Source organism: Struthio camelus, chromosome 3 (assembly GCF_040807025.1).
Source record: "Struthio camelus isolate bStrCam1 chromosome 3, bStrCam1.hap1, whole genome shotgun sequence".
Taxonomy (NCBI): Eukaryota; Metazoa; Chordata; class Aves; order Struthioniformes; family Struthionidae; genus Struthio; species Struthio camelus.
Genome location: NC_090944.1, coordinates 128,676,908 through 128,703,438, shown reverse-complemented (window position 1 = coordinate 128,703,438; position 26,531 = coordinate 128,676,908).

Below are 26,531 nucleotides of genomic sequence, written 5' to 3'. Positions count from 1 at the left end.
AAAGCCCTCCTCCCAGCTTTTCCTTTGCCAGAATGAGGTAAAAGAATCTGGAGATTTTAGAACTAATAAACCAAGCAGTAAAATGCTGCACATTTGTATCTAGTCTGATGAAGTTTTGGGAATGCACCCAAAATTTGGCTGAAAGTTTGGCTTCTTTAGCACACATGCTGACTGGGCAGACACACTAGGACTTTATTCTATGAATCACAGTGCCTCAAGCCTTGGCAAATACCATTCATGAAAATTCAACTATTAAAAAAGGCAAGAAAAAGGTACTCCAGTTGTTATACAAAACCAATGCATAGAATGACAGCTAGGCAACCCATCCACCTGCAAAGCTGCAGTAACTGAAAGTTAGGAATTTGTGAAGGAAGCACTAAAGAAATCTTTGAGACCTGTTTTGAAATACCTAAATATCCTTAGCCTCCCCTGGCATGGAAAAGAAATTTGAAAATCCAGTATCTCTGGGAAGAGAGAAAGTGGTGTAATTACAAAGAGTATCATACTGTACTCAACAGAAATCTTGGAAAAACTCCTGTAAAATATAAAAACATGGCCCAACACGTTTTGTAGGCTACATATAAACAAAGGTTGCTTTAAGCTCAGTAAGAAAATCACCATCAAATATACCAGTTCTGAATTGTGTGTAAGCCTCTGTAGGCCAGAGAATTGAAATGAACACTTCAGTGCATCCTGAAAATAAATGGACTGAAAGGAGCATCTCTCAGGGCTGGAAATATCTCTCAGGGCTTCAGCAGACCATCCTCACCCTCTGGCCTCTCTATAGTAGTATGATGAGATCATAAAGTTAGTTTTTCAGATAGGAAGATCTCAGATCGGTTTAGGACCTCTATGTGCTTCGTTGCTGAAAATATATGAATAATAGTTAACATATTTTAAGCATTCTGAATGCTGTCTTTGTATGTGCTGGATTAGAAAAATTAAAAATATTAATAAGACAGGAGAAAAATAAAATTCTTGAATTATTAATGTTGTAGAAAATATAGTCTTGCCTGTCAGATTTAATTTTTAATATCAACGTCCACACTGTGTTTCTGATACATTTAAAAGCCTGGATAGAGTCAGACTGAAGTGAGTGTTTGTGAAGTTAATAGGAAGTTCTGAGCTTTCAACTCTGATAAATGTAACTCTTGAGTGCTATGAAAAATTTCATTTTCAAGGAAGCCTTGACTTTTTTTATGGGAAATTTTTCCAGCTGAAAAATTTTACTGGCTCTAATCTTTGTTCTTCATTATGGACCAGATTTGGAAATACCTGTGAAAAATAATATATTCCGTTGCAAGGTAATCAGAAGGAAAGTAAGGATGAAAGCATTATAATTGTGGATATCCAGATCTGTTCTTACAAAAATGTTTGATATATACATGGTACTTTATCCACATGTGCTGAAGAGCACTGCAAATATTGAAAGTGAAACTTCTAGAAAGTGAGGGTTACCCAAGCAAGTTAGCAGCGTATGAATTTTAGAGCCATATCCCGAACACTTGGAATCCATCTATATCACGTATCAAGACGTGCCTTATTTGTAACATGACAGGTTTGGTCCTAGAACTAACGAGACATAATGGTGGAGGCATATAAAACCATCACAATCACAGAAACAGGAAATTTCAGTGTCTTTGTGAACAGAAATGTATGTTTTCAGAACTTGTAAGATGGTTTACAGATGTCCTTCAGAAAAATAAGGCAATTCACTTGCCCTTTTGTGGAGAATTCTTTCAAAAATTCTTTAAGATGTTTCCAAAAGATGGGGTGGAGGGTGAAAAGGAAATACATATTCCTGAGAATCATTGTAAAGCCTCAGGTTGTGTAAGTAGCTTATTCATTTGAATTAATTTATATTTAGTTATTAAGCTATCTTAAGACCTAAAGGAAGTTTGGCTGGGTTGGAAGAATATAGGGCAATCTTTGATTAGAATCCTATATTTCTGAAATGGATAATTCTGAAAAAGACGGAGCAGTGAGCCATCCTTGAACGCTTTGTTCTCATTGGAAGACCTATAGCCATTCTTGCTTATTTTTACAGAAGGAATAGTACATACTTTTTCTAAATCAGAAATAACCCCTAATCCCTCTCCCTGTGGTTCTGCTAGGTAGATTGTAAGCACAACTTTTCGATGTAACTTACTATATTAACTATTTTCTTTATTCACCTGTCTTTGTGAGCTCTGTTAAAATGTGACTTGGTTGAGCAATGAAACTGCGAGGACCCTCACTAAGGGTGTGACCGTGCTGCCGTGCTGTTTGAGCAGGAAGGTGCTGGTGAACTTGCGGTACCTTCACAGTTCCACGCAAATACCTTGCATATATTTTATAGAAAAAGAAAATTCACGTTAACATGGTGTTTCGAATCTGTGTCTCAGCATGACTATTTGCTATGTTAAAAATATCACACTGATATATAGAGATATCACTTCTGGCTCTGTAGACATCTTGTTTGAAGATAGCTTGAACTATGTGGTGATGTGGCATTGCATAATGCCTGCTTAGACATCTGGTCATTTATATGGGCCTGAAGAAAATCAAATTTCACCTCAATGTTAGGTCTGTTTTAGCACTAAGGTATGCAAGGGGATTGTAGGACCCATCTACAGGCAAAAGGTTGACCAGTGACGTTAATATAATGCAGCTGCTGGATATTGTAGGCCCACGTTCATCTCACAGAATCACAGAATCACAGAATCGTTTAGGTTGGAAGGGACCTCTGGAGATCATCTCGTCCAACCTCCCTGCTCAAGCAGGGTCACCTAGAGCATATTGCCCAGGATCACATCCAGACGGGTTTTGAATATCTCCAGCGAAGGAGACTCCACCACCCCTCTGGGCAACCTGTTCCAATGCTCTGTCACCCTCACAGTGAAGAAGTTTTTTCTCAGGTTCAGATGGAACTTCCTGTGGTTCAGTTTCTGCCCATTGCCTCTTGTCCTGTTGCTGGGCACCACGGAGAAGAGGCTGGCCCCATCCTCTTGACACTCCCCCTTCAGATACTTGTACACGTTGATGAGATCCCCTCTCAATCTTCTCTTCTCCAGGCTGAACAGGCCCAGCTCTTGCAGTCTTTCTTCATAGGAGAGATGCTCCAGCCCTCTAATCATCTTGGTAGCCCTCCGCTGGACTCTCTCCAGGAGTGCCATGTTTCTCTTGTACTGGGGAGCCCAGAACTGGACACAGTACTCCAGGTGAGGCCTCCCCAGGGCTGAATAGAGGGGCAGGATCACCTCCCTCGACCTGCTGGCAACACTCTGCCTAATGCACCCTAGGATCCCATTGGCCTTCTTGGCCACAAGGGCACACTGCTGCCTCATGTTTAACTTGTTGTCCACCAGCACTCCCAGGTCCTTCTCGGCAGAGCTACTTTCCAACAGGTCAGTCCCCAGCCTGTACTGGGGCATGGGATTATTCCTGCCTAGGTGCAGGACCTTGCACTTGCCTTTGTTGAACTTCATGAGGTTCCTCTCCGCCCACCTCTCCAGCCTGTCCAGGTCCCTCTGAATGGCAGCACAGTCTTCTGGTGTGTCAGCCACTCCCCCCAGTTTAGTATCATCAGCAAACTTGCTGAGGGTGCACTCTGTCCCTTCCTCCAGGTCATTGATGAATATATTGAACAAGACTGGGCCCAGGACTGACCCCTGGGGGACACCACTAGCCACAGGCCTCCAACTTGACTCTGCGCCATTCACCACAACCCTCTGAGCTCGGCCATCCAGCCAGTTCTCAAGCCACCTCACCGTCCACTCATCTAGCCCACACTTCCTGAGCTTACCTAGGAGGATGTGATGGGAGACAGTGTCAAAAGCCTTGCTGAAGTCCAGAAAGACAACATCCACTGCTCTGCCCTCATCTACCCAGCCAGTCATTCTGTCATAGAAGGCTATCAGATTGGTCAAGCATGATTTCCCTTTGGTGAATCCATGCTGACTACTCCTGATCACCTTCTTGTCCTCCAGATGCTTAGTGATGACCTCCAGGATGAGCTGTTCCATCACCTTTCCCGGGATGGAGGTGAGGCTGACAGGCCTGTAGTTTCCTGGCTCCTCCTTCTTGCCCTTTTTGAAGACTGGCGTGACATTGGCTTTCTTCCAGTCCTCAGGCACCTCTCCTGATCTCCAGGACCTTTCAAAGATGATGGAGAGAGGCCTAGCGATAACATCCGCCAGCTCCCTCAGCACTCGTGGGTGCATCCCATCGGGGCCCATGGATTTGTGGATGTCAAGTTTGGACAAAAGATCTCTAACCCGATCCTCCTCAACCAAGGGAGAGTCTTCCTTTCTCCAGCCTTCCTCTCTTGTCTCCAAGGTCTGGAATTCGTCAGGACTGGCCTTAGCAGTGAAGACAGAAGCAAAGAAGGCATTCAATAACTCTGCCTTCTCTGTATCCTTTGTCACCAGGGCACCCGCCCCTTTCAGCAGCGGGCCCACATTTTCCCTAGTCTTCCTTTTGCTATTGATGTATTTGAAGAAGGCCTTCTTGTTGTCCTTGACATCCCTTGCCAGATTTAATTCCAACTGGGCCTTAGCCTTCCTTGTCGCATCCCTGCACACTCTGACAACGTCCCTGTATTCCTCCCAAGTGGCCTGTCCCCTTTTCCACATTCTGTACACTTCCTTCTTCTGCTGGAGTTTGGCCAGGAGTTCCTTGCTCATCCATGCAGGTCTCCTGCCCGCTTTGCTGAACTTCTTCCTCAGAGGGATGCACTGATCCTGAGCCTGGAGGAAGTGACGCTTGAATATTAACCAGCTCTCTTGGACCCCTCTTCCTTCTAGGGCCCTACCCCAGGAGATTCCCCTAAGTAGGTCCCCGAAGAGGCCAAAGTCAGCTCTCCTGAAGTCCAGCGTTGCAATCCTACTCATTGCCCTGCTCCCTCCTCGCAGGATCCTCAACTCCACCATCTCATGGTCACTGCAGCCAAGGCTGCCCCCAACCTTCACATCTCCAACTAGACCTTCTTTGTTCGTTAGTACAAGGTCTAGCATTGCACCTCTCCTCGTTGGCGTCTCCACCACCTGGGTCAAGAAATTATCATCAATGCTCTGCAGGAACCTCTTTGACTGTTTGTGCCTAGCTGTGCTGTCTTCCCAACAGATGTCAGGGTGGTTGAAGTCTCCCATGAGAACCAGGGCCTGTGATCGTGAGGCTTCTTCCAGCTGTCTGTAGAAGGCCTCATCGTCGACTTCCTCCTGATCAGGTGGCCTGTAGTAAACCCCCACAACAGTGTCACCCATGTTACCCTGCCCTTTAATCCTTACCCATAGGCTCTCAACTTGCTCTTCATCCACCCCGAGGCAGAGCTCCATACATTCTAGTTGCAAGAACTAGACCAAGAGTTGCAAGAACTCAACCAACGTTAGGCGCCTCACTTTTGTGCTTAGGTTAGTTACATAGGTAGCCTGGTGAAACGGTCTTATGTGGGTAGACTTGTCCTGTGGAACTGACTATTATTCTCACCACGGAGACAACTACACTTCTAATTTAAATGCACTGGTTGGATACATTGATCCATGCCCCTTCTTTCAGAATATAACTGGCTTTTTTTGTGCTTGGGAATAAGCTTTGGAAGTAAGCTGCTTCTCCAGTGTCAAAAAATAAAATGAAAAAGAGGCTGGAATAAACGTACACGCAGGAGTAACTGTACCAGTATTTCTGCAGCTTACCTGGAGTTTCACAGCCTACCTTTATATCGGTGTAACTTTTTCAGGTAGACAATTTCCATTGTAATTGAGATTCAGTCTTGTTCAGATCTCCTGTTGAGATTCAGAGTGTTGTTAGATGAAATCTAGCACAAGCATTTCCAATTCTGAGTTCACTACATCTTGAAATAAGGATCCATTTGGGGCTTCTTCTTTAAATATTAGTTCCTCAGCTTTAGAGTTCCTAGCTGAAATCACCATCAGATTTCAGTTCTGTGGAAAAAGGCTTGTTATAAATCTTCAATAGTCAGTAACTGATCACAGTCTGGAATTATAAAAGTCTATCTGAGTGCCTGAAATAGCATACGTTTGTGGTATGGTATTTGGTTTCAGTCCAGGTCAAGGAAAAGAGAGGCCTTGGAGAATATGAAAGTCTTAAGAAGCTTTCCACTAATAGAATAGGTCGAGGGATAGCATAGTCAAAGCATCCCATCTATAATACCGTGTGGTGCTTTTGACCCTTAGCATCTCAGCTATTAGTCACAGAAAAGTGAGATGCTCCTTTTGTCCAGATCTTTGAACAAACTGCTTGCTTCTGTCTCTTAATTTCTTTTATATATTTCTTTTTCAGTGGGAATGGTGACAGTGTAGTTACTGCGGTAACCTGAGATTGACAGAAGTAATCAATGTGATCTAGAAATGCAGATCTGACTGAAATTCCCCAAAGGATCATTTCTAACTGGCAAAAATTAAAGCAGCTTCTTTTGCCCCCACTGCCACGTCCACTACAGCCTAGTAAAAGGGTCAAGGAGTTGAAAACCTCTGTGATACCTGCAGGAGCTGCTGCAGGACGAGCAATGTGTTTGAAAGTGAGCTTGCTTCAGTATTTGGGAAGGCAAATTTGGACTTAGAAACTTAAATTTAGGTTCCTAGCTTAACAAAAAATAGTTTGGGCTCAGCTGCCTGGATCATTATACCTGCTGTATCCACAGGCTCTTTTTAACAAGCTTTCAGTGGAATCATGTTGTGGCTTTTAGTTTATTCCAAACACAATTTATTTTGATGTTAAAATCTCCATCCTTTTGCTCTATAAGACTGACTGGGACCACAGATACTCAATGCTTTCACAGTTTTATGAGGATAAACCCTCTTTCATTCAAAACATTTACCACTATGGCAACAATTATTTTTTGGAAGAAAGAAAATTTAAGAAAGATCAATCTCTGTCACTATGCCCAACTTGGGTGTCAGAAGTACTTTTCCTTCATGACTGAGTAGAGATGTCTGAATCACCGATTGGTCTTTTGACTTTACACACCACAGTAATTATGACAAGTAACTGAAGCACCCATGGTTGGCATTTTCAATAGCATTAGAAGCAGCCTCATGGAGTAATGCAGGAAATCTCTGATAGGGTTTCCTAATGCTTGGGCCAGTGCCCTAAAAACTGGAACATATTTCTTGTTAGGCCAGGCTGTGACCTTCATCATAGCACCAACCTAGTATCAGTGCCCAGAGTCACCGTGTGTTTGAGAACTGCCTGTGAATTATAAGCTTCCCTTCTACAATAGTGGGTTAGTAAATAATTGCCTCTGGTAAGCATACTACGTTACTAGTTACTCCCAGACCACAATGCTCAAGAAACTTGGGGGAGGTGGAGAGGAGAGAGCAAGAATCTCTTCCCACCCAAAGCTCTGCAGATGGAAAGAACCAGCCAATGAATAACTCTGCTTACTCTTTTTCCCCTGTAACCAAGATCTAGGCAACTCAAGTAAGACATTTAAGAAGGAACTAAAACTTCATCCAACATAGAAAAAAAGCCAAACAAAAAGCAGAGTGCTCCATGAAAACATGAGTAATGGAAAAAAAATGTAGAAGTTGGTTTCTAAAGATATGTATAAGTCTTCATGGTTTCAATATAATTAATCTTTAATGTATGTTGTTACTCTAGTGTGTGCTGTCTTTAGTCAGGAATCAGGGTCATCTCATTCACGGTACTATGCAAAGCTCATGCCCGCGAAGATTGCGGTCTACCTATCACTCCAGATGCAGTGGATGAAAAAAAGGTGCATGACTGCAAATAGGCAGTATAGTAAATGAACAACAGAGTATTTTCAGAAATGACTGTTCTCAGTAGTCATCTTAGCCACAGATGGCCACAAGTTCAACCAATGCGAAAGCCTCAGTGTTTGCATAGTGAGGGTACATTATGAACTTGCTTGTCATGCTGACAGGGAGTGCTAAGCAATTCCTTCTAATAACTACTGTTGAACAACCACACAATATTTAATATTTGGCTTCAGTTCCTTTTTCAAAAATCTTCTCTTACTGACTTGGTATGTCTCATAATGATACAATAATTTGGTTGAGAAGAATAATCAAGATCCAAATATTAAAAATTTACTGACTGTTTATAATGCATTAGCCCTTCTATTTGGCTAAGTTCTAAAAGGTGCTACAGAAGTAAAGTGACAGCGGGATGCCACAAATCCTTTAAACTCAAACATCCACATTGTTTGCTTGAGACAAGTTTTTGCTCTTTAGGGAGAGACCTTCAGATGAAACATTCCAGATAGTCATGGAAGTTTTTTGTAGCTTGTTTGTGGTGTTAAAAATAGGAAGCTGAATTTTAACTGTCTATTCTTAATACATTTGGGGATGAAAATATAACTGGGGTAAAAAAGAGGAGGAATCCTGGAGTATGGATTAACGATCGACTAAACTAATCTAACTGTCCCTGTTAAATAATTAAATTTCCCTTTTGCCTGCGTTTTCTTTGTAGTACTATTGCGTACTTTCAGGTGAACATGCATTTCAGTGCTGGCTGGAGCAGCCTATGGAGTGCATGCATAACCTTCTGCCTTGCTTAGAAGATACTTGCATCGCTAACTTTGCTGGCAGGGCCCTGGAGCTGCTTAGCAAAGCTCAGACAGGGCATATGGCTATGTGAATGAATGGGGCTCGTCTCCTAAGAGATTTATTCATTTTTAATGTAATTTTATTTGGAAGTACTCTGCCTGAAAAGGCTTCTAGTAAATTCCCCCCTCCGTTGCAGGAACGTGACCCTTTCATTAACAGCAGCAGTACGTGCAAAACAGACCACGAAGGTCAGATCGTGAAAGCTGCCTACAGACCTGAATAACTTCAAGCTCAAGAAGCCACTGTTGCTCCCCTCTGTTTTTCCCCAGCTGCCAAAGAGCAAAAATATATGCTCAGCTGAAGAACTGACAAGCAGTAAAGAACTAGCAACTGGTGGTGGCCCTGATATCCACCTCAGCATAGCAATCTGCCAAGCAGATGAAGAGGAGGGTGGTCTAATCATAAGAGGATTAGAGTAAAGGGAAGCAGTGAGATGTGTGACCAACTGCAGCCTTTAGCTTGTTAAGGAGGAGGAGACAGTGTTGTTATTGTTAATGGCAATTAGGGACAAACCTCTGTCTTGGCAATAAACCATGGAGGATGCCTACAGAGAAATCCAGCTGCTGGAATGCTACCAAGTATCTGGTGGAACACCTGCATTCCAGATGTGCATCTCTGCATCAGTTCATCTGTTGAGCATGCCATATGCTAGTGGTGGCTTAGGAAAGGGTACAGAAAGTTATGGTTTCCTTACTGACGATTACTGGCTTGCACTGTTTAGACCACCTCAGCCTTATTTGACCTATAGGCAAAGCCTAAACCAGTCCTGAATTGCTCTGGTTTCAGTGTGCTAACTGTTCTTCTGGCAAGGGAAGGAGGGCCAGTTTTTCTCCTAGGTCAGGCTAAATCAGGAGCAAGTCAATGGAGTTACACTGTCTAGGAAGCAATGAGGTAAGATCAGTCAGGCCTGTGTTGCCTAAGGACCAGCGTGATCCTGCTCTAGCAAAGGCAGCATTCTGCTGTGTGGGGTTGAGCTCCTTTAAACAGAAAGTTGCCTGTAGCCTTTGCCTGTTCAATTAAAAAGGGAGCATAGGTGAAACGCAGAACAAGGGAAATGCCCAACATGGTAGCTGGGGAGGAATAAGGGCAGAGTTACAGAGACTAGAACTGTAACCTTTTCACTTCAGAGGCCTCAGATCTGGTTGGCTGTGTTAACGCCTCTAAAAAGAAGAGGACCGGGGACCGGTCCCTGTGCTCAAGGCCAAATGGCACAAACTGGTTCACACTGCTCAAGGCTAGCCTCCTTTAGAGCAGATTGGTTGTGTTCATATGACATAGTATTTTGCCTCGGAGTTCACTTGAGCCCCATGGAGTGCCCGGGACCCTAAAACAAAATTAAGATTTTGAATTTTCCAGTATCAAGTGTCTAGTGTCACAGTGAGGCTATGTCCCAACTTTCAAGCACGTTGTTGTTATAGCATGAAGCTGATGATACATGCACAGGGGTATGGCGTGCGGTTATGTGGGAGTGTCTGAGGATGAACGGCCTGCTAAGGTAGTGTGGGAGAACTGATGACTTGGCCAAATCATGCTTTATATCTAATGCCTTTAGGAGCAGTCCCCAAAGTGTGTTGTTGCTAGCCTGTGCCTGGACATGGTTTTGGAGGGAGCTACTTGGAGAAGTTGAGAAATGGTCAGGGAGTGAACTGACAATTAAGTATTATGGATGCTCAAGGGTTCAGTGTTTGAACTCACTTCCTGGACCCCTTTTATTTATCAGATATGCCTCAAGACAGTATGGAATAGGATTTTCCAATCTACAGCTGCCTCCTCGACCTAGTATCTCCACAGCACTGCAGCCCGCTCTCCTTAGGGAGCCCTTTTCACCAGCATATGGACAGTGGTCCTCAAATAGGAATCTTCTAATTCCCTCACAGTGGCTGAACCAACTCCAGGTACACCAGGCTTTTTGATGTTCTTTACGCAGCTCTTGCCGTGGCTATCAAGCGTAAGAGCAGGGTATGCCTGTCTTATTCATGAGGGAGCTAGTTTTAGTCTCATCTCTGTGCTCTTTTTATCTCTGCTATTCTCATGGAGTTGTTCTGGCTGTGGCATTGCCATTTTTGTGAGACAGTGGGTGATCTCATCAAAGGAAATCCCATAACGATGATTTTTAATTTTGGATACCAAACACTTACTGTGCTTTTACTTTTCCGTTGACATAATGAAGTCCTGTCTGTATATGACTACTTATGAAAAGGATGGTGCTCTTGATGGAACGGGAATTGAGTTAGTACAGACTGAGAAGGAAACTACGGCCATTGTAAGCGCTTGTGTGAATTCTGAAGGAAATTTGTTATGGTTCATCCATGTTTTTTAATATAAGACCCCAAACCCATACAATAGAACACCTGACCAGCTGTTGAACATATCCTGAGAACAACATTTGCCCACATGTTTGTTGCTCTAGCAACAAGCCTGAACAAGGATCTCTATTTTTTAAAACAACGCAAGAAATAACAGATTCTGCTATGGGAACTTTTCTGTCATAAAGGAAATTATATTTGCTCTACAAACATTGAGTTCTCCCACTTTTTAAGGACTGGCTGCCACTCTCTGAATCATTAAAAAACAGAGGCCTATTTCTTGACTCTTGAGAATCTAAAGATGTGCCAAAACATACACAGATTTCATATTTTCCAGTAGCTACAAATCAGACCCTTTCTCTCAAGAAGATCCCATTTTAGAACAGTCTCCTACAAACTCAAAGTGAACCAACTTTAGACAGTAAAATAATTTGCCTTATAAGGTAAAATTTACCCCTCCATTTACAGGCCTTTGCATCATCTAATCTTTTAGTATAGATTTCAGATGAAGTGTAGACTTGCTCTCACTTCTGCACAGTAATGCTGCCTTGCAGAATGGCTGCCCTCTCTGATGCGTGCGTGCATGTTTGTGTACGGGGTATGGATGTGAATGCATATGAGTGTTAACATGGTAGTACTTTGCTAGCTTTGGTTTTGGTCACTTACCCCCCAACACACACCCCATTTTTAAAAATCTTTCTCTGTATATGGACATATATAGATATGCCTATGTAAACAAAGGCTAAGGAAGCTTGAATGTACTATGAAACATGCATTACAAGGTGTCTCATGATCTATTCATATATTCTAATTTTTTTGCTGCCTAGACACCCACTTTGTAGATAGACCAGCTTTGTTAATTTTCTCTATTACTGTTCTGATTCGTGGTTTTACATTTCTTACCCTGACAACGCCTAGTCAGTACAAAAGGGATTTTTTTTTTCAGGTTGGACAACAAGGATAATAGAACAGGGGGAGAGATGCTATGAATCCCAGGGGCTACTCATTTCTGTCTGAACTGAATGAGTGAATGCCTATAAATGTGCTGCTGCTTCTTTCAAAAAAAAACGGTTTGCTTTTTTCCTCTGACCCTGGGTGAGGCTGGAGTTACCTGAAACTGTTTGTACCCGTTCAGAAATCACAAGCTTTCCCACCTGAATTCCTCCCCTGTCACCTGGAGGGGGGCTTTTGAGTGGGTGTTTGTTTCATTGCGTCTCAAAGAGATCAGTTCCTGTGCTGAAAGACAAGCCCAAGACAATGTTTTACAGAGCAGAAGATATTGTGAGGCACCAATTGTCACGTAAGTGGTTCTCACGGCTTGGGCTGGTACTGTGTGCCAGGTTGCACATTAACTTCTTTCACTGCTTTTTACCCCGTTTACTCAACGTTCTCAAGTGGTGGCTTTGTCAATTGTTTCTCCTGCTGATATTTTGACAGATGATAGCCCCTCGATGCCAACTTAGCCCATCTAATAAGAAATAGGCCAATGTGAAACTTTAGACCAAGTGATCGCTCTCATGGTATGGAGGAGCAGTAGAGTTGGTTGTGTTTTAGACTAGTTATTAATTTCCATTTCACATACAGATCTTCCAACCTGACTCTCGGAATATACTCTGTATGTACTCCATTTTTTTTTTTTAAAAATAGCAATTTTAGCACAGCGGCCTTATTACTATTTTTTTTCTTCTCTGCAACACCACGCTTAAGTATGCCCTAATGAATGTCAGGGTACATTTAGGGAGTAATGCTTGGATCATACCAGCATAAATGTATTTAAAGAAGATTTATAGCGTTTCATTGATTCCAAAGGAATGTATAATGACCAGGCAATTTTCAATGTAGTTTTTCTATATAAATCTAACTAAAATGCTGACATTGTGTTATTAACACTAGGGGCTGGCACTGCAGCAAAGTGAAGAGATTTATGTGAAGGATAAAGCAGGGGTCCTGCGAAAGCATCGAGGGAGAACTCCATGCAAAATGGAGTTCGCTAATTCATATAGATATATGTTAGGTTCCTAGCTTTCTGTGCTATGCTACAGTCTGTTGATTTATGAATCATTTTTTCTTCTTCTGATTAGAGATGCTATCATTAGAGATGAGTAAAACTGCTTTGGGAAAAAAAAAATCACTCTCAAATTTCATCAATATGCCGACTGAATTTTAACTACCTTCTTTTAGGTATTTTTCTTAAGCTTAATCCTGTTAGATGCTGAATGCTTTCACTGGTCTCAGACTAATGTAGGAGCTGAAGTTAGGCAGGTCTTATTGTTATTAGACCTTTTTTTTTATCTTTTTTTTTTTTGAGAAGAAATGATGCAGAAGATCTGAAAGAATGATGCTTAGAACTCAAACTGTTTTTAATAGGAGCGTATCACATATATACATATGTAAATATTTATCATATTTTTTCCCTGTACCATTATTAACTCTTTTTAATATTAAAACAGCAAATATTTTAGAAAAGAGAGTTCACCATTTATAGTATTTATTGCATTGCCTTTTTTTTTTTTTAACTTAGCTAGGAAGATGAAAATAATGATTCTTGTTCACTTTTCTTTATGCTTAGTTTCTATTCCTAAACTAAAGAAAGTATTTAATTGCGTACAAAAGTTCCATTTTCAGTCAAATTTAAAGACTAGCAGTAATAATGAGAAAATTTTTGTTTAACTTCCATTTTTTATTTACTGAAGTTAAATTCTGACTTGAGCAGATCTGAAAACAGCAATGTGTGGGGGACTTGTGATATTAGGAGTTTTATCTTCCCTTTATACATAAAGATGTGTGTGTCTCTTGGGTCTTCACTGCAAACAACAGTTTGCAATAAATAGTTGCACTATTAACATGATCTGATCCATTCTCTTTTATGAAACTGCGATAGAAATCATTTGGTTTGAAGACAGCAGTGTGTGTTCCCACGCACCCACACACAAGACTAGAGATTTATAGTGAGAACGTCTCAAAGTGATCGCCAGGCCTGAGTGCTACACCGCACTCTCAGTCATCTGCACAGCGTGGTGACTGCTCTCTGCTCGGGGCTGGTGCCTTTAAATGCAGTTTCAGTTCCTGAAAATGTTGTTTTGTGTGCTTAACTTTCAGCGTGCGTCTGCTGCTACTGGCTCTGAGTTGCTAGGAGTTAAACAGACAAGGATGAGATCTCAGGTGCAAAGAGTTTCTGATTCATAGACCTCATCTGTTAAATCATTCAAATCAGTTAAGCATACATATTTACCTGAAGTTAAGCAGGTGTTTGAAATCAAGCACGTTCTGGACTTGGGTCCGGTAGTCAGAAATGGTCAGGTCTTGGGGTTTGGGCCTGGTCGGGTGAGGAGAGCGTCGGAGGTTATGCTCAAATGGGAGGTCCTGAGGCTTAGCTCTGAAATGGCCCTCACTGAGCTTAACACTGTTCAAGATCAGGCTCTGAATGTCTGGAGAACAGCAAGACACATCTGCAGAAGATTGTGTCTGAGAAACTCTGATCTGATTTCTATTTCTGATTGTAGCAGGACCTGGAGGAATATTTTGTGCAGTCTGGTTGGCTGATGGACCTGAGATTTTCTACTCCAGGGGGCTCATAATCATGACTAAAGAAAAAATGTACTGAGAAACCTCCAGCCAGATAGACTTTTAAAAATCTTTTTTCTCACATATTTAGTCTGAACGAGCAATAACAACTTCGATGCAGGGCATTTCCTGAGGATTAATGACTGTCTGGGGTCATCATCTCCTCCCAGTTAGTTATTAATCCCCAGGAAATACTCTGTGCCTTGATCATTATTGCTTAATTAGCATTGAGAATGTGGGGGGTTTAGGTTTCTTTTCATGCATCCTGTGAATTGTTAGGCTGGGGGTTTCTTTCATTAACTTGCCCTTCTCAGTCTTGATGGGAGCATGGGCTTCGCTTACGGTTTGCAGGTTTGAGAATTTAGTCACAGGGTTAGACCTTTTCAAGCAATTTGAGTTCCATGTGAAAGCACCACTAATGGCCCACATCTGCAGTGCATCAAGAAGTGCCCCCCCCAGCTCTACTGAGACACCTCAGGTGGCATTAGGGCAGGAGTGGAGGGTGCTGAAAAAGTGCAGGGAGAGCTGGGGGTGCAGGAGGGAGAGAAGGAGGAGGGAAGACCGGGAAGCTCGGAGGAGTGAAGTCACGGGCTGCAGAGGCACTTCCAATCTCAACAAACAACTTTATCAGGCACTGAGGAAATTCTCATGCCATATGAAGGTTAGTAACTGGGAAAGTTTCGGACTCCAAGCAGTCTTCAAAGACACTCTATCTTATTCAAAGGGCCCTAACTGCAGCTAACCAAATGCATTTAATTAAAAGAGGGAAGAACATCGATTCAGACTGTAGCCTGCCTTTTCCACCCCTGGAGGAGAGGAAGAGTGGACATGCAAAGGGACATGTGAAAGGACATACAAAGTTCCTTTTCAAGTGCTGTGCTGTGTGTACGAGCTCAGGAGGGCTGTCCCCACCTAACTTCGGTACCTGCGTAGCTATGCCTGCATAAACTAGCTGCAACGCTGTGAGATAGACACCACAGAGTCTATTAAGGTTGTTTGTAGGTATGTCGTTCCATACCAAGCTGTGACTGCAGCTGCACACAGTGAGAGCAGGACAGCCTGGATGGAGCTCTGTTTGACACTGATGGGCTCCTCTTCCTCCCTTAGGTGACGGGGGTGCTGCAAGTTTGAGCGTCTTTAGGCATGTTGTGGCTAAATCTGTTTTAAAATCTATTTTTAATGTATATACAATTAAACATATTTGGAAAAGCAAATTCATTTCAAAGAGAAAAAATCAAGTTTTCTCTCCTCAAAATGTTAAAACGTGAAAATATGATGTTTCAACATTTGCAAAGCTTTTCTTTCAAAAAGTGTTTGTAGAACTCCATTGGGGGAGGCAATCAGAACTGTTTCAGTGATGTTTTCCTAGCCATTTCTATTTCATATCTCGTTACTCGTGTCTGCCTTTGTGGGAGCCTCTGCCTAAGTCTCCCTGGAGGTTTTTTTTGCTCCTGCATGTTTAAGTGAAAGCTATATCAATCTGGCCTTTTTATTTAGGACCGGATCCTCAGTAGGTGCAAATCAGTGTCATGCCTTGGGGTCAAAGAACTTATCCTGGATAAATATCTGGCCTCACAAATATTTGTATGGCTTTAGTGGGAATATACAAGCATCCAGGAGGTATACTTTGGGCCTCAGGGTGCTACCTTTATTACTTCCCTACCTAAATATCATACTTAATACTTAGCCTTGCAGAGACACTGCAGTTCTAAATGAATGACAGATTTTGTTCTGATCAATATATTCCCAGGTGAATCGAGATCTTTATTTGACTGCAAACTCCACTCGCAATGGTGGATAATCTAAAGGAACCCAGGTTTGGGTGTTTGGGATGTCACACTTTTCTTGCCTTCACTAAAGCTGTTTGTTTCAGGAGAGTTGGTATGAGAAAAGAAAAAGCTGTTTATTTGTTAGTTTGAAGAGTATGAGATTTGAAACAAAAATATGGCTACCTTTTTTTGAAGTCAACTTTCAGGGCAGTTAGGCTCTTTTTTTTTTTTTTTTTTTAAGTTGTTTGTGAGGAAACAGATACATATAATCTCAGGTGCAAGTCAAAGCAAATAATTATTTTCAGTTATTTGGAAAATAGATTTTCAAAGGCATAGAAACCACCATAACCAAAACAGATCAGCTTAACCAGATAGTATTTGTAACTGATTCAGCAGATATGGAAAGATATAACTACTTTTGACCTTGGCATGGATCAACTATCTCCTTAAATATGGAGGAAAAAAAAAAAACTTTTGACAGAGTCAATGGCAACTATATATCTTAGATTCTCCATAAAGTGAGCTATAATTTCCTCATCCACCTCTTGGTCTTGTAGCTGACCTCTGGCCAAAGGGAAATGATAAAAGGCATAAAAGAGGGGGTGGGAGAGGGAATAGAAAAAAAATGATTATGCAGATAATATATAAATGAGCATTAATGAGACATATTCCTTTGTACATTCAAGTTCATAGCACTTGGATAGGTCTCAAGGGCCTTCAGGCTTCAGCACAGATATTTTTGCATGAGTGTATTCTTGCTAAAAAGTAAAAATAAGAGACCTGGAAAAAACAAAGGAACTATAGCCTTTAGTAGATAAGATCAAAACAAAACATATAGGAAAAACTTCTCCGCTTGCCTGAGAGACAGACCAACATCATAAATATTATTTCTTTGTATTTTTCTATGCAAATAATATGGACAATCTCAGTAGAAATCTGAAACTAATGTCACTAAAAGAATTTTTGAAAGAAAAAGTTAAAGTTAAGTATCAAGTTAAAACATCAAAGCAACTCAAGCATAAGACGAGCAATCGTGAAACTGTGATAATTTCTGATACTGACTTGGTGCACAAAGTCCAGTTGTTTTTTGGGTGTCGTTAGGAAAGCCAAAGGTAATGGAGATGTGTGGATACATACCCGCTGGGAGACCTGCTCTGAAAGCTCCAATTATTTTCATGACTCCATCCTCCTGGCCCATGTACCTCTTGGTGTCCTCTCTTTGTCTCATCTCTTAGATTATGAAGCAGAGCTCTTCAGAGATATTTAGGTGCCTCTCAGAGAAACCAGCCTACATCCCTCTAAAGACAGAAAATCACTTTTTTAATGCATTTGCAAAGAGGTAGCCCAGTAGTATCCTGGCTTGGTGGAAGCCTCTGATACAAGAAGATGAATAAGAATTAAGATACTCATGGAGCAGACAAAATCTTTGAGGCTTTAACATGTGTAGTGCCATGGGTAGGAGCTGCCTGGCTGTATTTGACAGCCTCATAGCCTTTAATGTCCCAGCATACCTGTTGACAGCTGGGTCTAAATTTGATTAGATGAATTTGCGTAGTCAGAAGAGTTATTCAGGAAACCAAAATGGAGCTTGGGTTTGTTTCTCAATTCTGCAAAATAGGTTCTGAGTCCTGGTTAAAGCCTAATCTGAAAACACTATGGGAACAAACTTTTATTTTTTTAGCCTTGTTGTGTAACTACCATCTCTCCCAGTTGCAATGACATGAGATCTGGTTGGGGTTCTGCAAGAATGTGAGCCAAAATTTAAAATTATCCTCGAGTTTACCAAGGAGGGTACAGACTGTAGTTCACTTTGACTAGCATGTTTCCCATTTTCAAAAATGCACAATGGTTGGGAAAGCTGTGCCAAAATTCGGTTAACTGCAGTCTTGTTTAAATGAGAATCTGAACTGCCAGTATTACACCACTGTATTGCAATAATATTAAGCTACAGGATAGTGAACACCATGTGAAATCCTCTCCCCACCAAGGATGATGGAAGATCTACATTCAATTTAAGTGAGGCCAGAGTTTTACTCTCTACCTAACAGAGCAAGTAGTTCCTAATCTGCTAAACTCAGTTACTCATGCTTAGAAAGAAAGTTTCATTTCACTTTTTGAGATCACTAACGGTGTTTCTCTGCTCTCTAGATGCCTTTTTGCTCACCATGAGCAGTTCTCAAAAAGCATGTTAGGAGACCATATGGCTATGTGATCCAGTTAGTGGCAGGACAGTAATGCAGGTGAAGATGACTTGAATCAGGGCTTCTAGTTTCTATTCCCACTCTTGCTGATGGAAAAGCAGATCTATATCTAAATTGTGAGGTAGATTTCCCACAATTGTGGTCCTCTGACTGTCCTGGCCAGGGAGCAACTGGAGCATAGCTTGCCTCCATGCCTGCCTGTGCCTCCAGAAACCAGGGTGCAAGAAGGTCTCTGGCTCTGGTCTCTTTCCAGCAGGCAGTTGAGACAGGGGTAGGGTGTATACACCAACCCCAGAATGGCCGAGATGTAGCCAAGCTGATGCTAATCAGATCTGCTTTTATATTTATGACTTCATTAGCCTGTAAAACACGAATAGTAGTCCTGACCTTGCTTGTGCTGGTGCTGCCTGAAGCCTAAGTTGTGGAGAACTTAATTAAATATGGATGTTAAATATGGGGTAGCCTGACAGTGCAAAATATTGTTCCTGAGCTAGGCAAAATAGAAAATAGAAGGGTTTAATTCGTAGGTAGTGCAATGCTGGGGTCTATTTGGTTCAGTAAAGAATGTAATGGAGATAGAAAAGAGGATTATGGAGACCCACAGGCATCATAGCAGGCCCTGTGGCAAAAAAAAAGAAACAATGGATTCTTAAACCATTATTCTGTGCCTTTCGTATTCTGGTGCACCTTTCTTGGAAATGTGTTAGGGCGTGTATGGTCCATCTGAACACGGAGATTTTAGAGAAGAACGAGATTCCCAAATTAAAGTTAAGAATACTGGGAAAAGCAATAATAGATAGCAATAATAGTTTTACCATAGGAATGGTAAAACTCTTACTTATCTTTGAAAATCTGCCTCTGCTTCTACAGTAGTGATTGAAAAGCCAGGTTTGGAATTCAGTTTTTTCCTACTTTTTTGGAAGGAAAAAGTTATCTTTCTGATCTGTACATGTCTGAAAACCAGATGTTGTCATCACTTAGTTATAGCTCTGCTGGTACAGCATGTTTTGTTTATTAAAGAAAAGACATGGTTGAAATCAGATCTATGGGACACTTGTCAGCAAGCTTTATGTATTTGCAAATAATAAACAATTTGCAATGCATGACTTGGGCTTGTGGGTTGCAGCTCGGTGTCATTTCCATATAGGCTTCAGAACGCAAGTGGCATTGCAGTGTCTGTGTCTTTAAGTTGGAAAGCACCTTTGAAAAATGTTATTAAAAAGGCATATTTCATACGCTGCTTTCCTTTGTTAAGTCAGGAAAAACGGACTCTGTCTCGTGGCAGCCGTAGTTTAAGCAAACATAAACTCTGGCCCAAATATCATAACCATCATTTCCTCAAAGCTAGCAGCACTAAACCAAAATATAGTTTTATTTGGCTAACCCCAAAGTAGGATGTGGTTGCCAGCCTCTGAAGGCACATGATCAAGTTTCAAGTAGACGCCACCAGAGCTATGCTGTTGTCTTAATCAGGAAAGTCATAAATGCATTACTTCTAATGCCATCATTATGTTTAACAAACAAATGTAACCATAACAACAGGTACGCTAAAACTGAAGCCTACATACTCCTTTTCCTGTAACATGCCATTCTGGGAGTGCCAGGACACTGCTGGGCTCAGGAGATAAAACAGGTTAGAAAGTGTTGATTGCCAAGGGGAAAGTCTAGCTTGTTTTCGGCATGCTTCACATTCTGCCGGAAGCACAAAGCTCTGCACAGGGCTGCCGATCATCGGGTGCAAACCTAAGGCTGCTGCTGTCTGGAGGACTTTCATCTGAGCCCAGGCGGAGGGTTTCTTTTCCCAAAGATCATGTCACTCGTAATGGCTGCAATGCGTCATAGTTGCTCCCCCTTTCCTGCACGCGCAAAGGATGCATTTGGGTTGTCTTTATCTAACCTCCCACCACCAGATTCACATGGGTGCTGGGCAAGAACTTTAGGACAGCACCAGTGCAAGTGCCAGATCCTTCTGGTATAAACAGCTGTTGCTTCATTGGCTGCGAAGAAAATAAGCTGATTTGGTCAGACTGAGAACCTGGCTCCTTAGGCTTTTCTGTTCTCACTTTCTTCCCACCCCCTTTGCTCTTTCTTTTATATTGCAAACACCTCAGTGAGAAGAAGGGATGAACAGATGATAGAGTCAGTGCCCCTAGTTAATGACCACCACTATATTCACAACCTCGTTTGGTTTTGTTCCTATTCGCTGCTTCAACGGTGCCGATAAGAAGGAATTAATTTTATTGAGGACAACTCAATGAATTAAATGAAAAACTGCTCACTTGGCTGGAAAGGCTTTGACAGACGGCACAGCAGCCGGTCAGATTTAAAAAACCTTACAACTCCTAGACTTGGGGAGAGAAGGGAGCAAGAGAAAGAAGGGGAGGGAAGGTCATTGCAGATAAGCTGCAAGGCGACTGTTTCAAGGCCTCTGAAAAACAACAGAGGCAAGCTGCAGTCTCTTATTTTGATTCATGGGTCTCCCCTCGCTTTTGTTCCTTGATGCACTAAATCTGTTCCTTAGCCCCCCTCATTTCAATAAACACCCAATAAGAAACTAATCGTCGTATGGTGAATTAGAGAAGAAGAAAAGGTGCTCAGAAGAAATGTTATGGTCATGGAAGACTCTTATGTATTGTAACCATCTGGTGCACCGCAATTGCTATGAATGGGATAATTGAGTCCTAAATAACTTCTTTTGGGTACAAATAATAGCCGTCACCCTGATTTGTATTCTTCAGAACAGCATTGCTCCGTCATTTCACATCACATCTGCACATTTCATTGATTGGGCACTGTGCTACCAATAAGTTACTACACTTAATTAAGCCTAAATAATTCTCTTCAAATGAGCAGAAAAGTTTGTGTATAGGCCAAAAAGAAAGTGGGCTGCAAATGAGACTTTAGTGACTCCACTTTGTATGAGGTATTGAGATTGATGGTGATCCCATGCCACCAAGGTTTTCCTTCAACATAGGAAAACTGTGAAAGCATTAGGCAGCTCAACAGCTGTGTATAATCTGAGGAAGGCCTGATTTCAGACAAACGTTCTCCCGGAGGTGATTGAAACCCCATTGTAGCATAATCTTGCTTTTCAGAAAGTGTTACAATTCATTTGATTTGATTTTTCGGGTGCCTGGCTTTCACGGCATCATTAAAAACCTCTGTAAGAAACTGAGAAATGGAGTCCTCTGCAAAGAAGCATTGTCTTCTCTCTAAGCATGCTGCACTCAAGCAATGGGGGAAAGAATTGTCAGGAAACAGGCAAACGTAAGCCTCAGGGTAAATATTACTGAAAATAAAAACAAAAAGATCAGCTTTCCCACTGGGAAGGAAAGAGGGTGTCAAATCTCTAAAGAGACTGACCTTTTTTTCTGCTTTTGTGCTTTGATTTATCATTTACTAGCCCAAGCAGGGAAGAACACATTCCTTCAGTTATATCGCTGTGATATGTTATCACTTCACATAGGTTATTAGTTATTTTTGAACTCTTCACACTGTAGATTGACAGGCGATTAAGCCAACAGGAATGTGCTGTGGCGTCCAGTTGCTCAGGATCAAGCCCAAGACAGCTTACTGGAATGTCGGGGTCTATGGGAAGTACAATAGTAAGCAAAGAACAGGGTTACAGGGAGAGAAACAACTTAAAAGAGAATGAGAGTAAACTTCTGCCTTGGTCAAAGAGATCGTTTTTAAATAAACGTTTCCTCGTTCCACCCAAGCAAATCTAGAGCAACTCGACTACGTTTTTCAGAACAAGTGGCAAAATATCCCGTGAATGCTTCAGAGGTCACTTCACACACTCAGTCTGCCCCTCATTTGTTTATCTAAATGCTGACAAATTGCAGCGTTTTAACAACATATCTCTGGTACTGAACTTCATGTGCATGGCTTGCCCTCTATCATTGAGCTGATAATGAGGCTAAGCATAAAGCCTTCATTCACTGCTATAAAAGCTTCTGACAGTGATGAATACCAAGTAGAAGAATTAGGTGGTTTATAGGAGAATATGCTATTGTGCAAAACCTCTGTGCCTTTTATCAACCCTTCTGCTCATTTTCAGTTCCTTCACGTAAGCCGTCTCTGCAAGCACTCTAGCAAGCTTTCTTCTTCTTATTTTTACTTTTAATGAGGCTATCTTCCAGAAAGTGCCAGCTAAGATGATGTGTCAGCAATTATTCTTGGCTATCCTCTCTGAAATGTTGGAGACCCCTTTCCTTTCACCAGCCCATGATAAACATTCAAAGCACTGATGCCTGAGATGTTTCACTGCTAGGTAATTCGTATCTGCTGTCCTGTGCAAGGCATGGCACAGCAGCTGTCCGTCACTAGGAGATCTTTCGTATAACAAAAGCAGCCTTGTCTTAGTGTTTCTTTGCAAAAGCATCAGCTAATATCCCTTTTAGATGGGTATGTTTGCAGAAGAGGTGACTTGTGGGATGTTTTTTTTAAATTGCTGACTGCAATGGATCAGATTAACATTTCATTGTTCATGTCTGAGCTCTGGGCTAAATCTGGGAGCTGAGGGAAATGTGGGGAAAGGATGCTGACAGATCCTGACAGAATATCTAATTTGACTGAACCAAGGATCCCCCAGAGTTTTTATCCTTTGGATCACATTTTCGTAGAGATCAGCTCCTGTTCCCATCTGCCCCAGTCTACACCATCCATGAACACAACTATGAGGAATTTTACCTCTGAGTAGTAGGGTCTGTGCATTTCCGAATTTGTATTAGGGATGCTTATGGTCCTGTAAAGATTTGTACTGAGCTTGATCTGTGCCAGAAGGACGGACACAAGTGCAGAGGGATGGATGCAACCCAGTCTGAATGGAGAAGCTTTGTAGCTGCGTTTCACAGGAGGTGTAAGGTCAGGCACCATCCCCGAGATTGCCAGTTTAGGGGCTGCATAACCCCATGCTTGTCCTTGCTCTTCATGAAAACTAAAGCAAGGTGCAGGTAAGTAGGAAGTGTAAGATGCCTTAGTGCTCCGTGCTATCCCAAGTTGTTCACTGCTGTTTCCAGAGGGCAAAAAGTAGCAGCTGTGGGCAGTGGCACTTTTTCCTCCTCTTCCAATGCCCTGTTTGTTCTGAACGCATCCAAAATGAGCAGTCAAAGAAATTCTGCTATGCCAGAGATGACTGTGCCTCTCCTCCCCTTCCTCCGTGACTCTTAGAGTCAGATTCATTAGCCTTAGCCTAGGAAGCTGTACAGTGGCGCAGGCCATGAGGACTGCCGCCACCATTTCTCTCTCTTCTTCTGATCTGCTTCCCATTTCTGCCTCTCTCTCCTCTCCTTCCCTTGTCTTCCTATTCCTTGAATCCTACCCCACTGCCTTTCACACCTCCATCCCCAACCTTTCCCCCGCACCTAATCTTACTCTTGTGCACTTATTTCTGTGCCTGGTTTTAGCTACTGGCTTCCTTCCTGCTCTTGGCCGTCAGCCTTGGGGTTACTGGTGGCTCTGGTCCCTAAGAAAGGTTCCTGTTCCAGCAGTGGAGACACTGACAGTGACTGCTCCTCCCAGTTTTCAGAGACAGCCAAAAGCATCCAGGCTCTTTGCAAAGATGCTTGCTGCATTCAAAAATGGCTGGAAAACCTAGAAGTGCTAAGTGACCTGTGTGCTTGATGCCTGCCAGTTCTGCTGACTGTTTTGGAAATTTCTGGCTAATAACTTTAACCACCTCTGAATTAATTTTCCTTTTCAACCCCCTTTCCTTTGTCCTTTTTCCTTTTCCTGATTCATTCAAGAATATTTCTACAGCTTTAACACGTATCTTCCCTACAAGAAAAGTAAGAAAGTGGGGACAGAGAAGGGAATAGCATTTTATGAAATGTACATGACACTGAGGATACAAAAAAACCAGCACGGGATGAACTTACTAATCAAATGCAGACCTGGCCTACATTGTAGTATGACACTGGGAAGGAAATGTCTCTTCAAAAGGTTTATTTTAAATCCAAAAGAAAATCAAGAGAGAGACTGTTGAAATGCAGAGGAGTCCAGGGGGTGGGAGGGAAGACTAATGGCTGCAGCTAGTGTGTCCCAGGGAAGGGGTGCCTCTGCCTGTGGCACAGGGAGTCCCTAGCAGAGGGTCCCTAATGCCTACGGCGTGCTTCAGTGAGATTGCAGCGCCCAGAGAGGCCAAGCAACGACAACAGCTGGGTGAAATTTGGCCATTTCTCTTTCTGCTTCTGCCAGAAGAATTTTGCAGGTTTTGCACTACAGATCTGTGGACCCTCTTTTCCCCTGATGTCACTGCGGAGCCTAGCCCACCAGGCTGCAGTTTCAAATATGGTGAATGTGGCAGCAGTTCTGGTTTAAGGAGTTCTCCTTTCAGGTGCTCGTTCTCACCCTGCTGAACCCCTTCAGGGTTGTGCTGACAGCCGTTCCTGCCGCCTTGTTTAAGTTAGATGAGCGAATTGATCTGGGGTTTGTTTTTTTTCCAGGTTTATTTTTAAATCGGGATCAGCCCACTGACATGGTTTACAACGTGGCCACACAAACTGTTGGGTTTGTCACAGCCAGGAGGCTTCAGACTGTGTTCGGCGCTGGGAACGAGCACGTGGGGTGGGCATGAACTCCGTACAGTGGTGTGGCTGCTGAGGCCCCCCGTACCGCTTTCTGATTTCTCAGATAGAATCATAATTGCTTTTTAACAGGCTTTTGTGGGAAGTTCCAATTCTTATTGTTCGTACTTGCTCTGCCTTTCATTAGGGAGGGTGTTGGGTCCCCTCGTTGCTGTAATGAGAACCAAGAAAAACATAATAATTCAAAGGGAAATATGAAAACGCTTTTCAGAATCAGACATCTGAAAACTAGCTAAAAGATATATGTGAAGCACTAGCTAAAGGATGCTGGAGCAAAGGCAGCTTAGAAGTTTTCTTTTTTCTCTTTCCATATTTCTCCAGAAGGGTGAACTCTCATTTTTGTTTCATACAGAGTCTATGAACACTTAGAGTTGAGATTTTGTACGCTGTGAAGTTGCAGAAAACTAATTTCACTTCAAAACTTTATTTCTTGGACTCATGAGACACGGGATTTGGACAAGGACCCTGTATTTCCCTGTCATCAAATACAAAAGTCACATGTTTACAAGTGGGAAAACTGACACAAACTACTCTGGGCAAATATATTAATTCCCTTTCCTCTTCACAAAACTCTTCCAATTTTTTTTTTTTCTCAGAAAGTATTGTCATATGCCACATGGTGCGTTACATTTGCTGCATGTGCCTCAGTCCCCAGAAACGTGTATGTGAAGGTATATTGCTTTTTTATTTTTTACCTCTCAAAATCACTCTTCTCTCCAGCATCTTTGCAGATGTTCTGCATATATAGCCATCAGAACGGATCAGATGAGGGCCTGTTTGATTGTGTTACGCGAGAGGAAACTGTGTGCCCCACGTTTTCAAAGGGGACGGTAGCCTTCTGAAGAGGGCAGGGGGGTTTTCTGTGGATCACAGCAGGGCAACTGTATGTGGAAAACCAGCTATTCTTGCTCGCTTCTTATAAGCTGCCCACAGAGTACAAACAATGCCAGACACATGATGTATGGATTTGATTCACTGAAGGGCTTTTATTACTTTTTTTTTTTTTTAAATTGTAAGCTAGGTTACATTTTTCAGACACGGTTCCTGTAACAAATTCTCTTCAGTCTTATTTATGAGAAACCAGTGACTTCTGTAAATGTATATGGCTGAGTCCCAAGTCCTCAAGGTTTGCTAGGAGAAAGAGGTTTCAACAAAGTTGCTGTGGCAATGGCTTATCCCTGATACCAATTAAACATTGAGGAAAGCTGCCACACATCTGTCGAAGCAGGTTCCTTTCTCATTTGCTGCTCCCAGCGCTTGAAGACGGCAGGGCTGGTCACGGCGTGGTGGCTGGAGCAACCCAACGCTCCCCAGCTCGGGGAACAGAGGGTGCCGCGCTCTGGCTGTGCTTTCCTCCTGAGGATGGGCCAGCTCGGCGGGCAGGCACCAGGCTCTGCTCCTTCCCGTGCCGTTATCGGCGTGAGTCGCCAGCCATCCTTGCTCTCTGGCAGGGCACGGTCTGACCCTAGGGTGCCATGAGGAGGGTGGAGTTGAGTAACAGTTCGGCTCAGTCTCGGGCCTTGATCTAGCTCTGGTG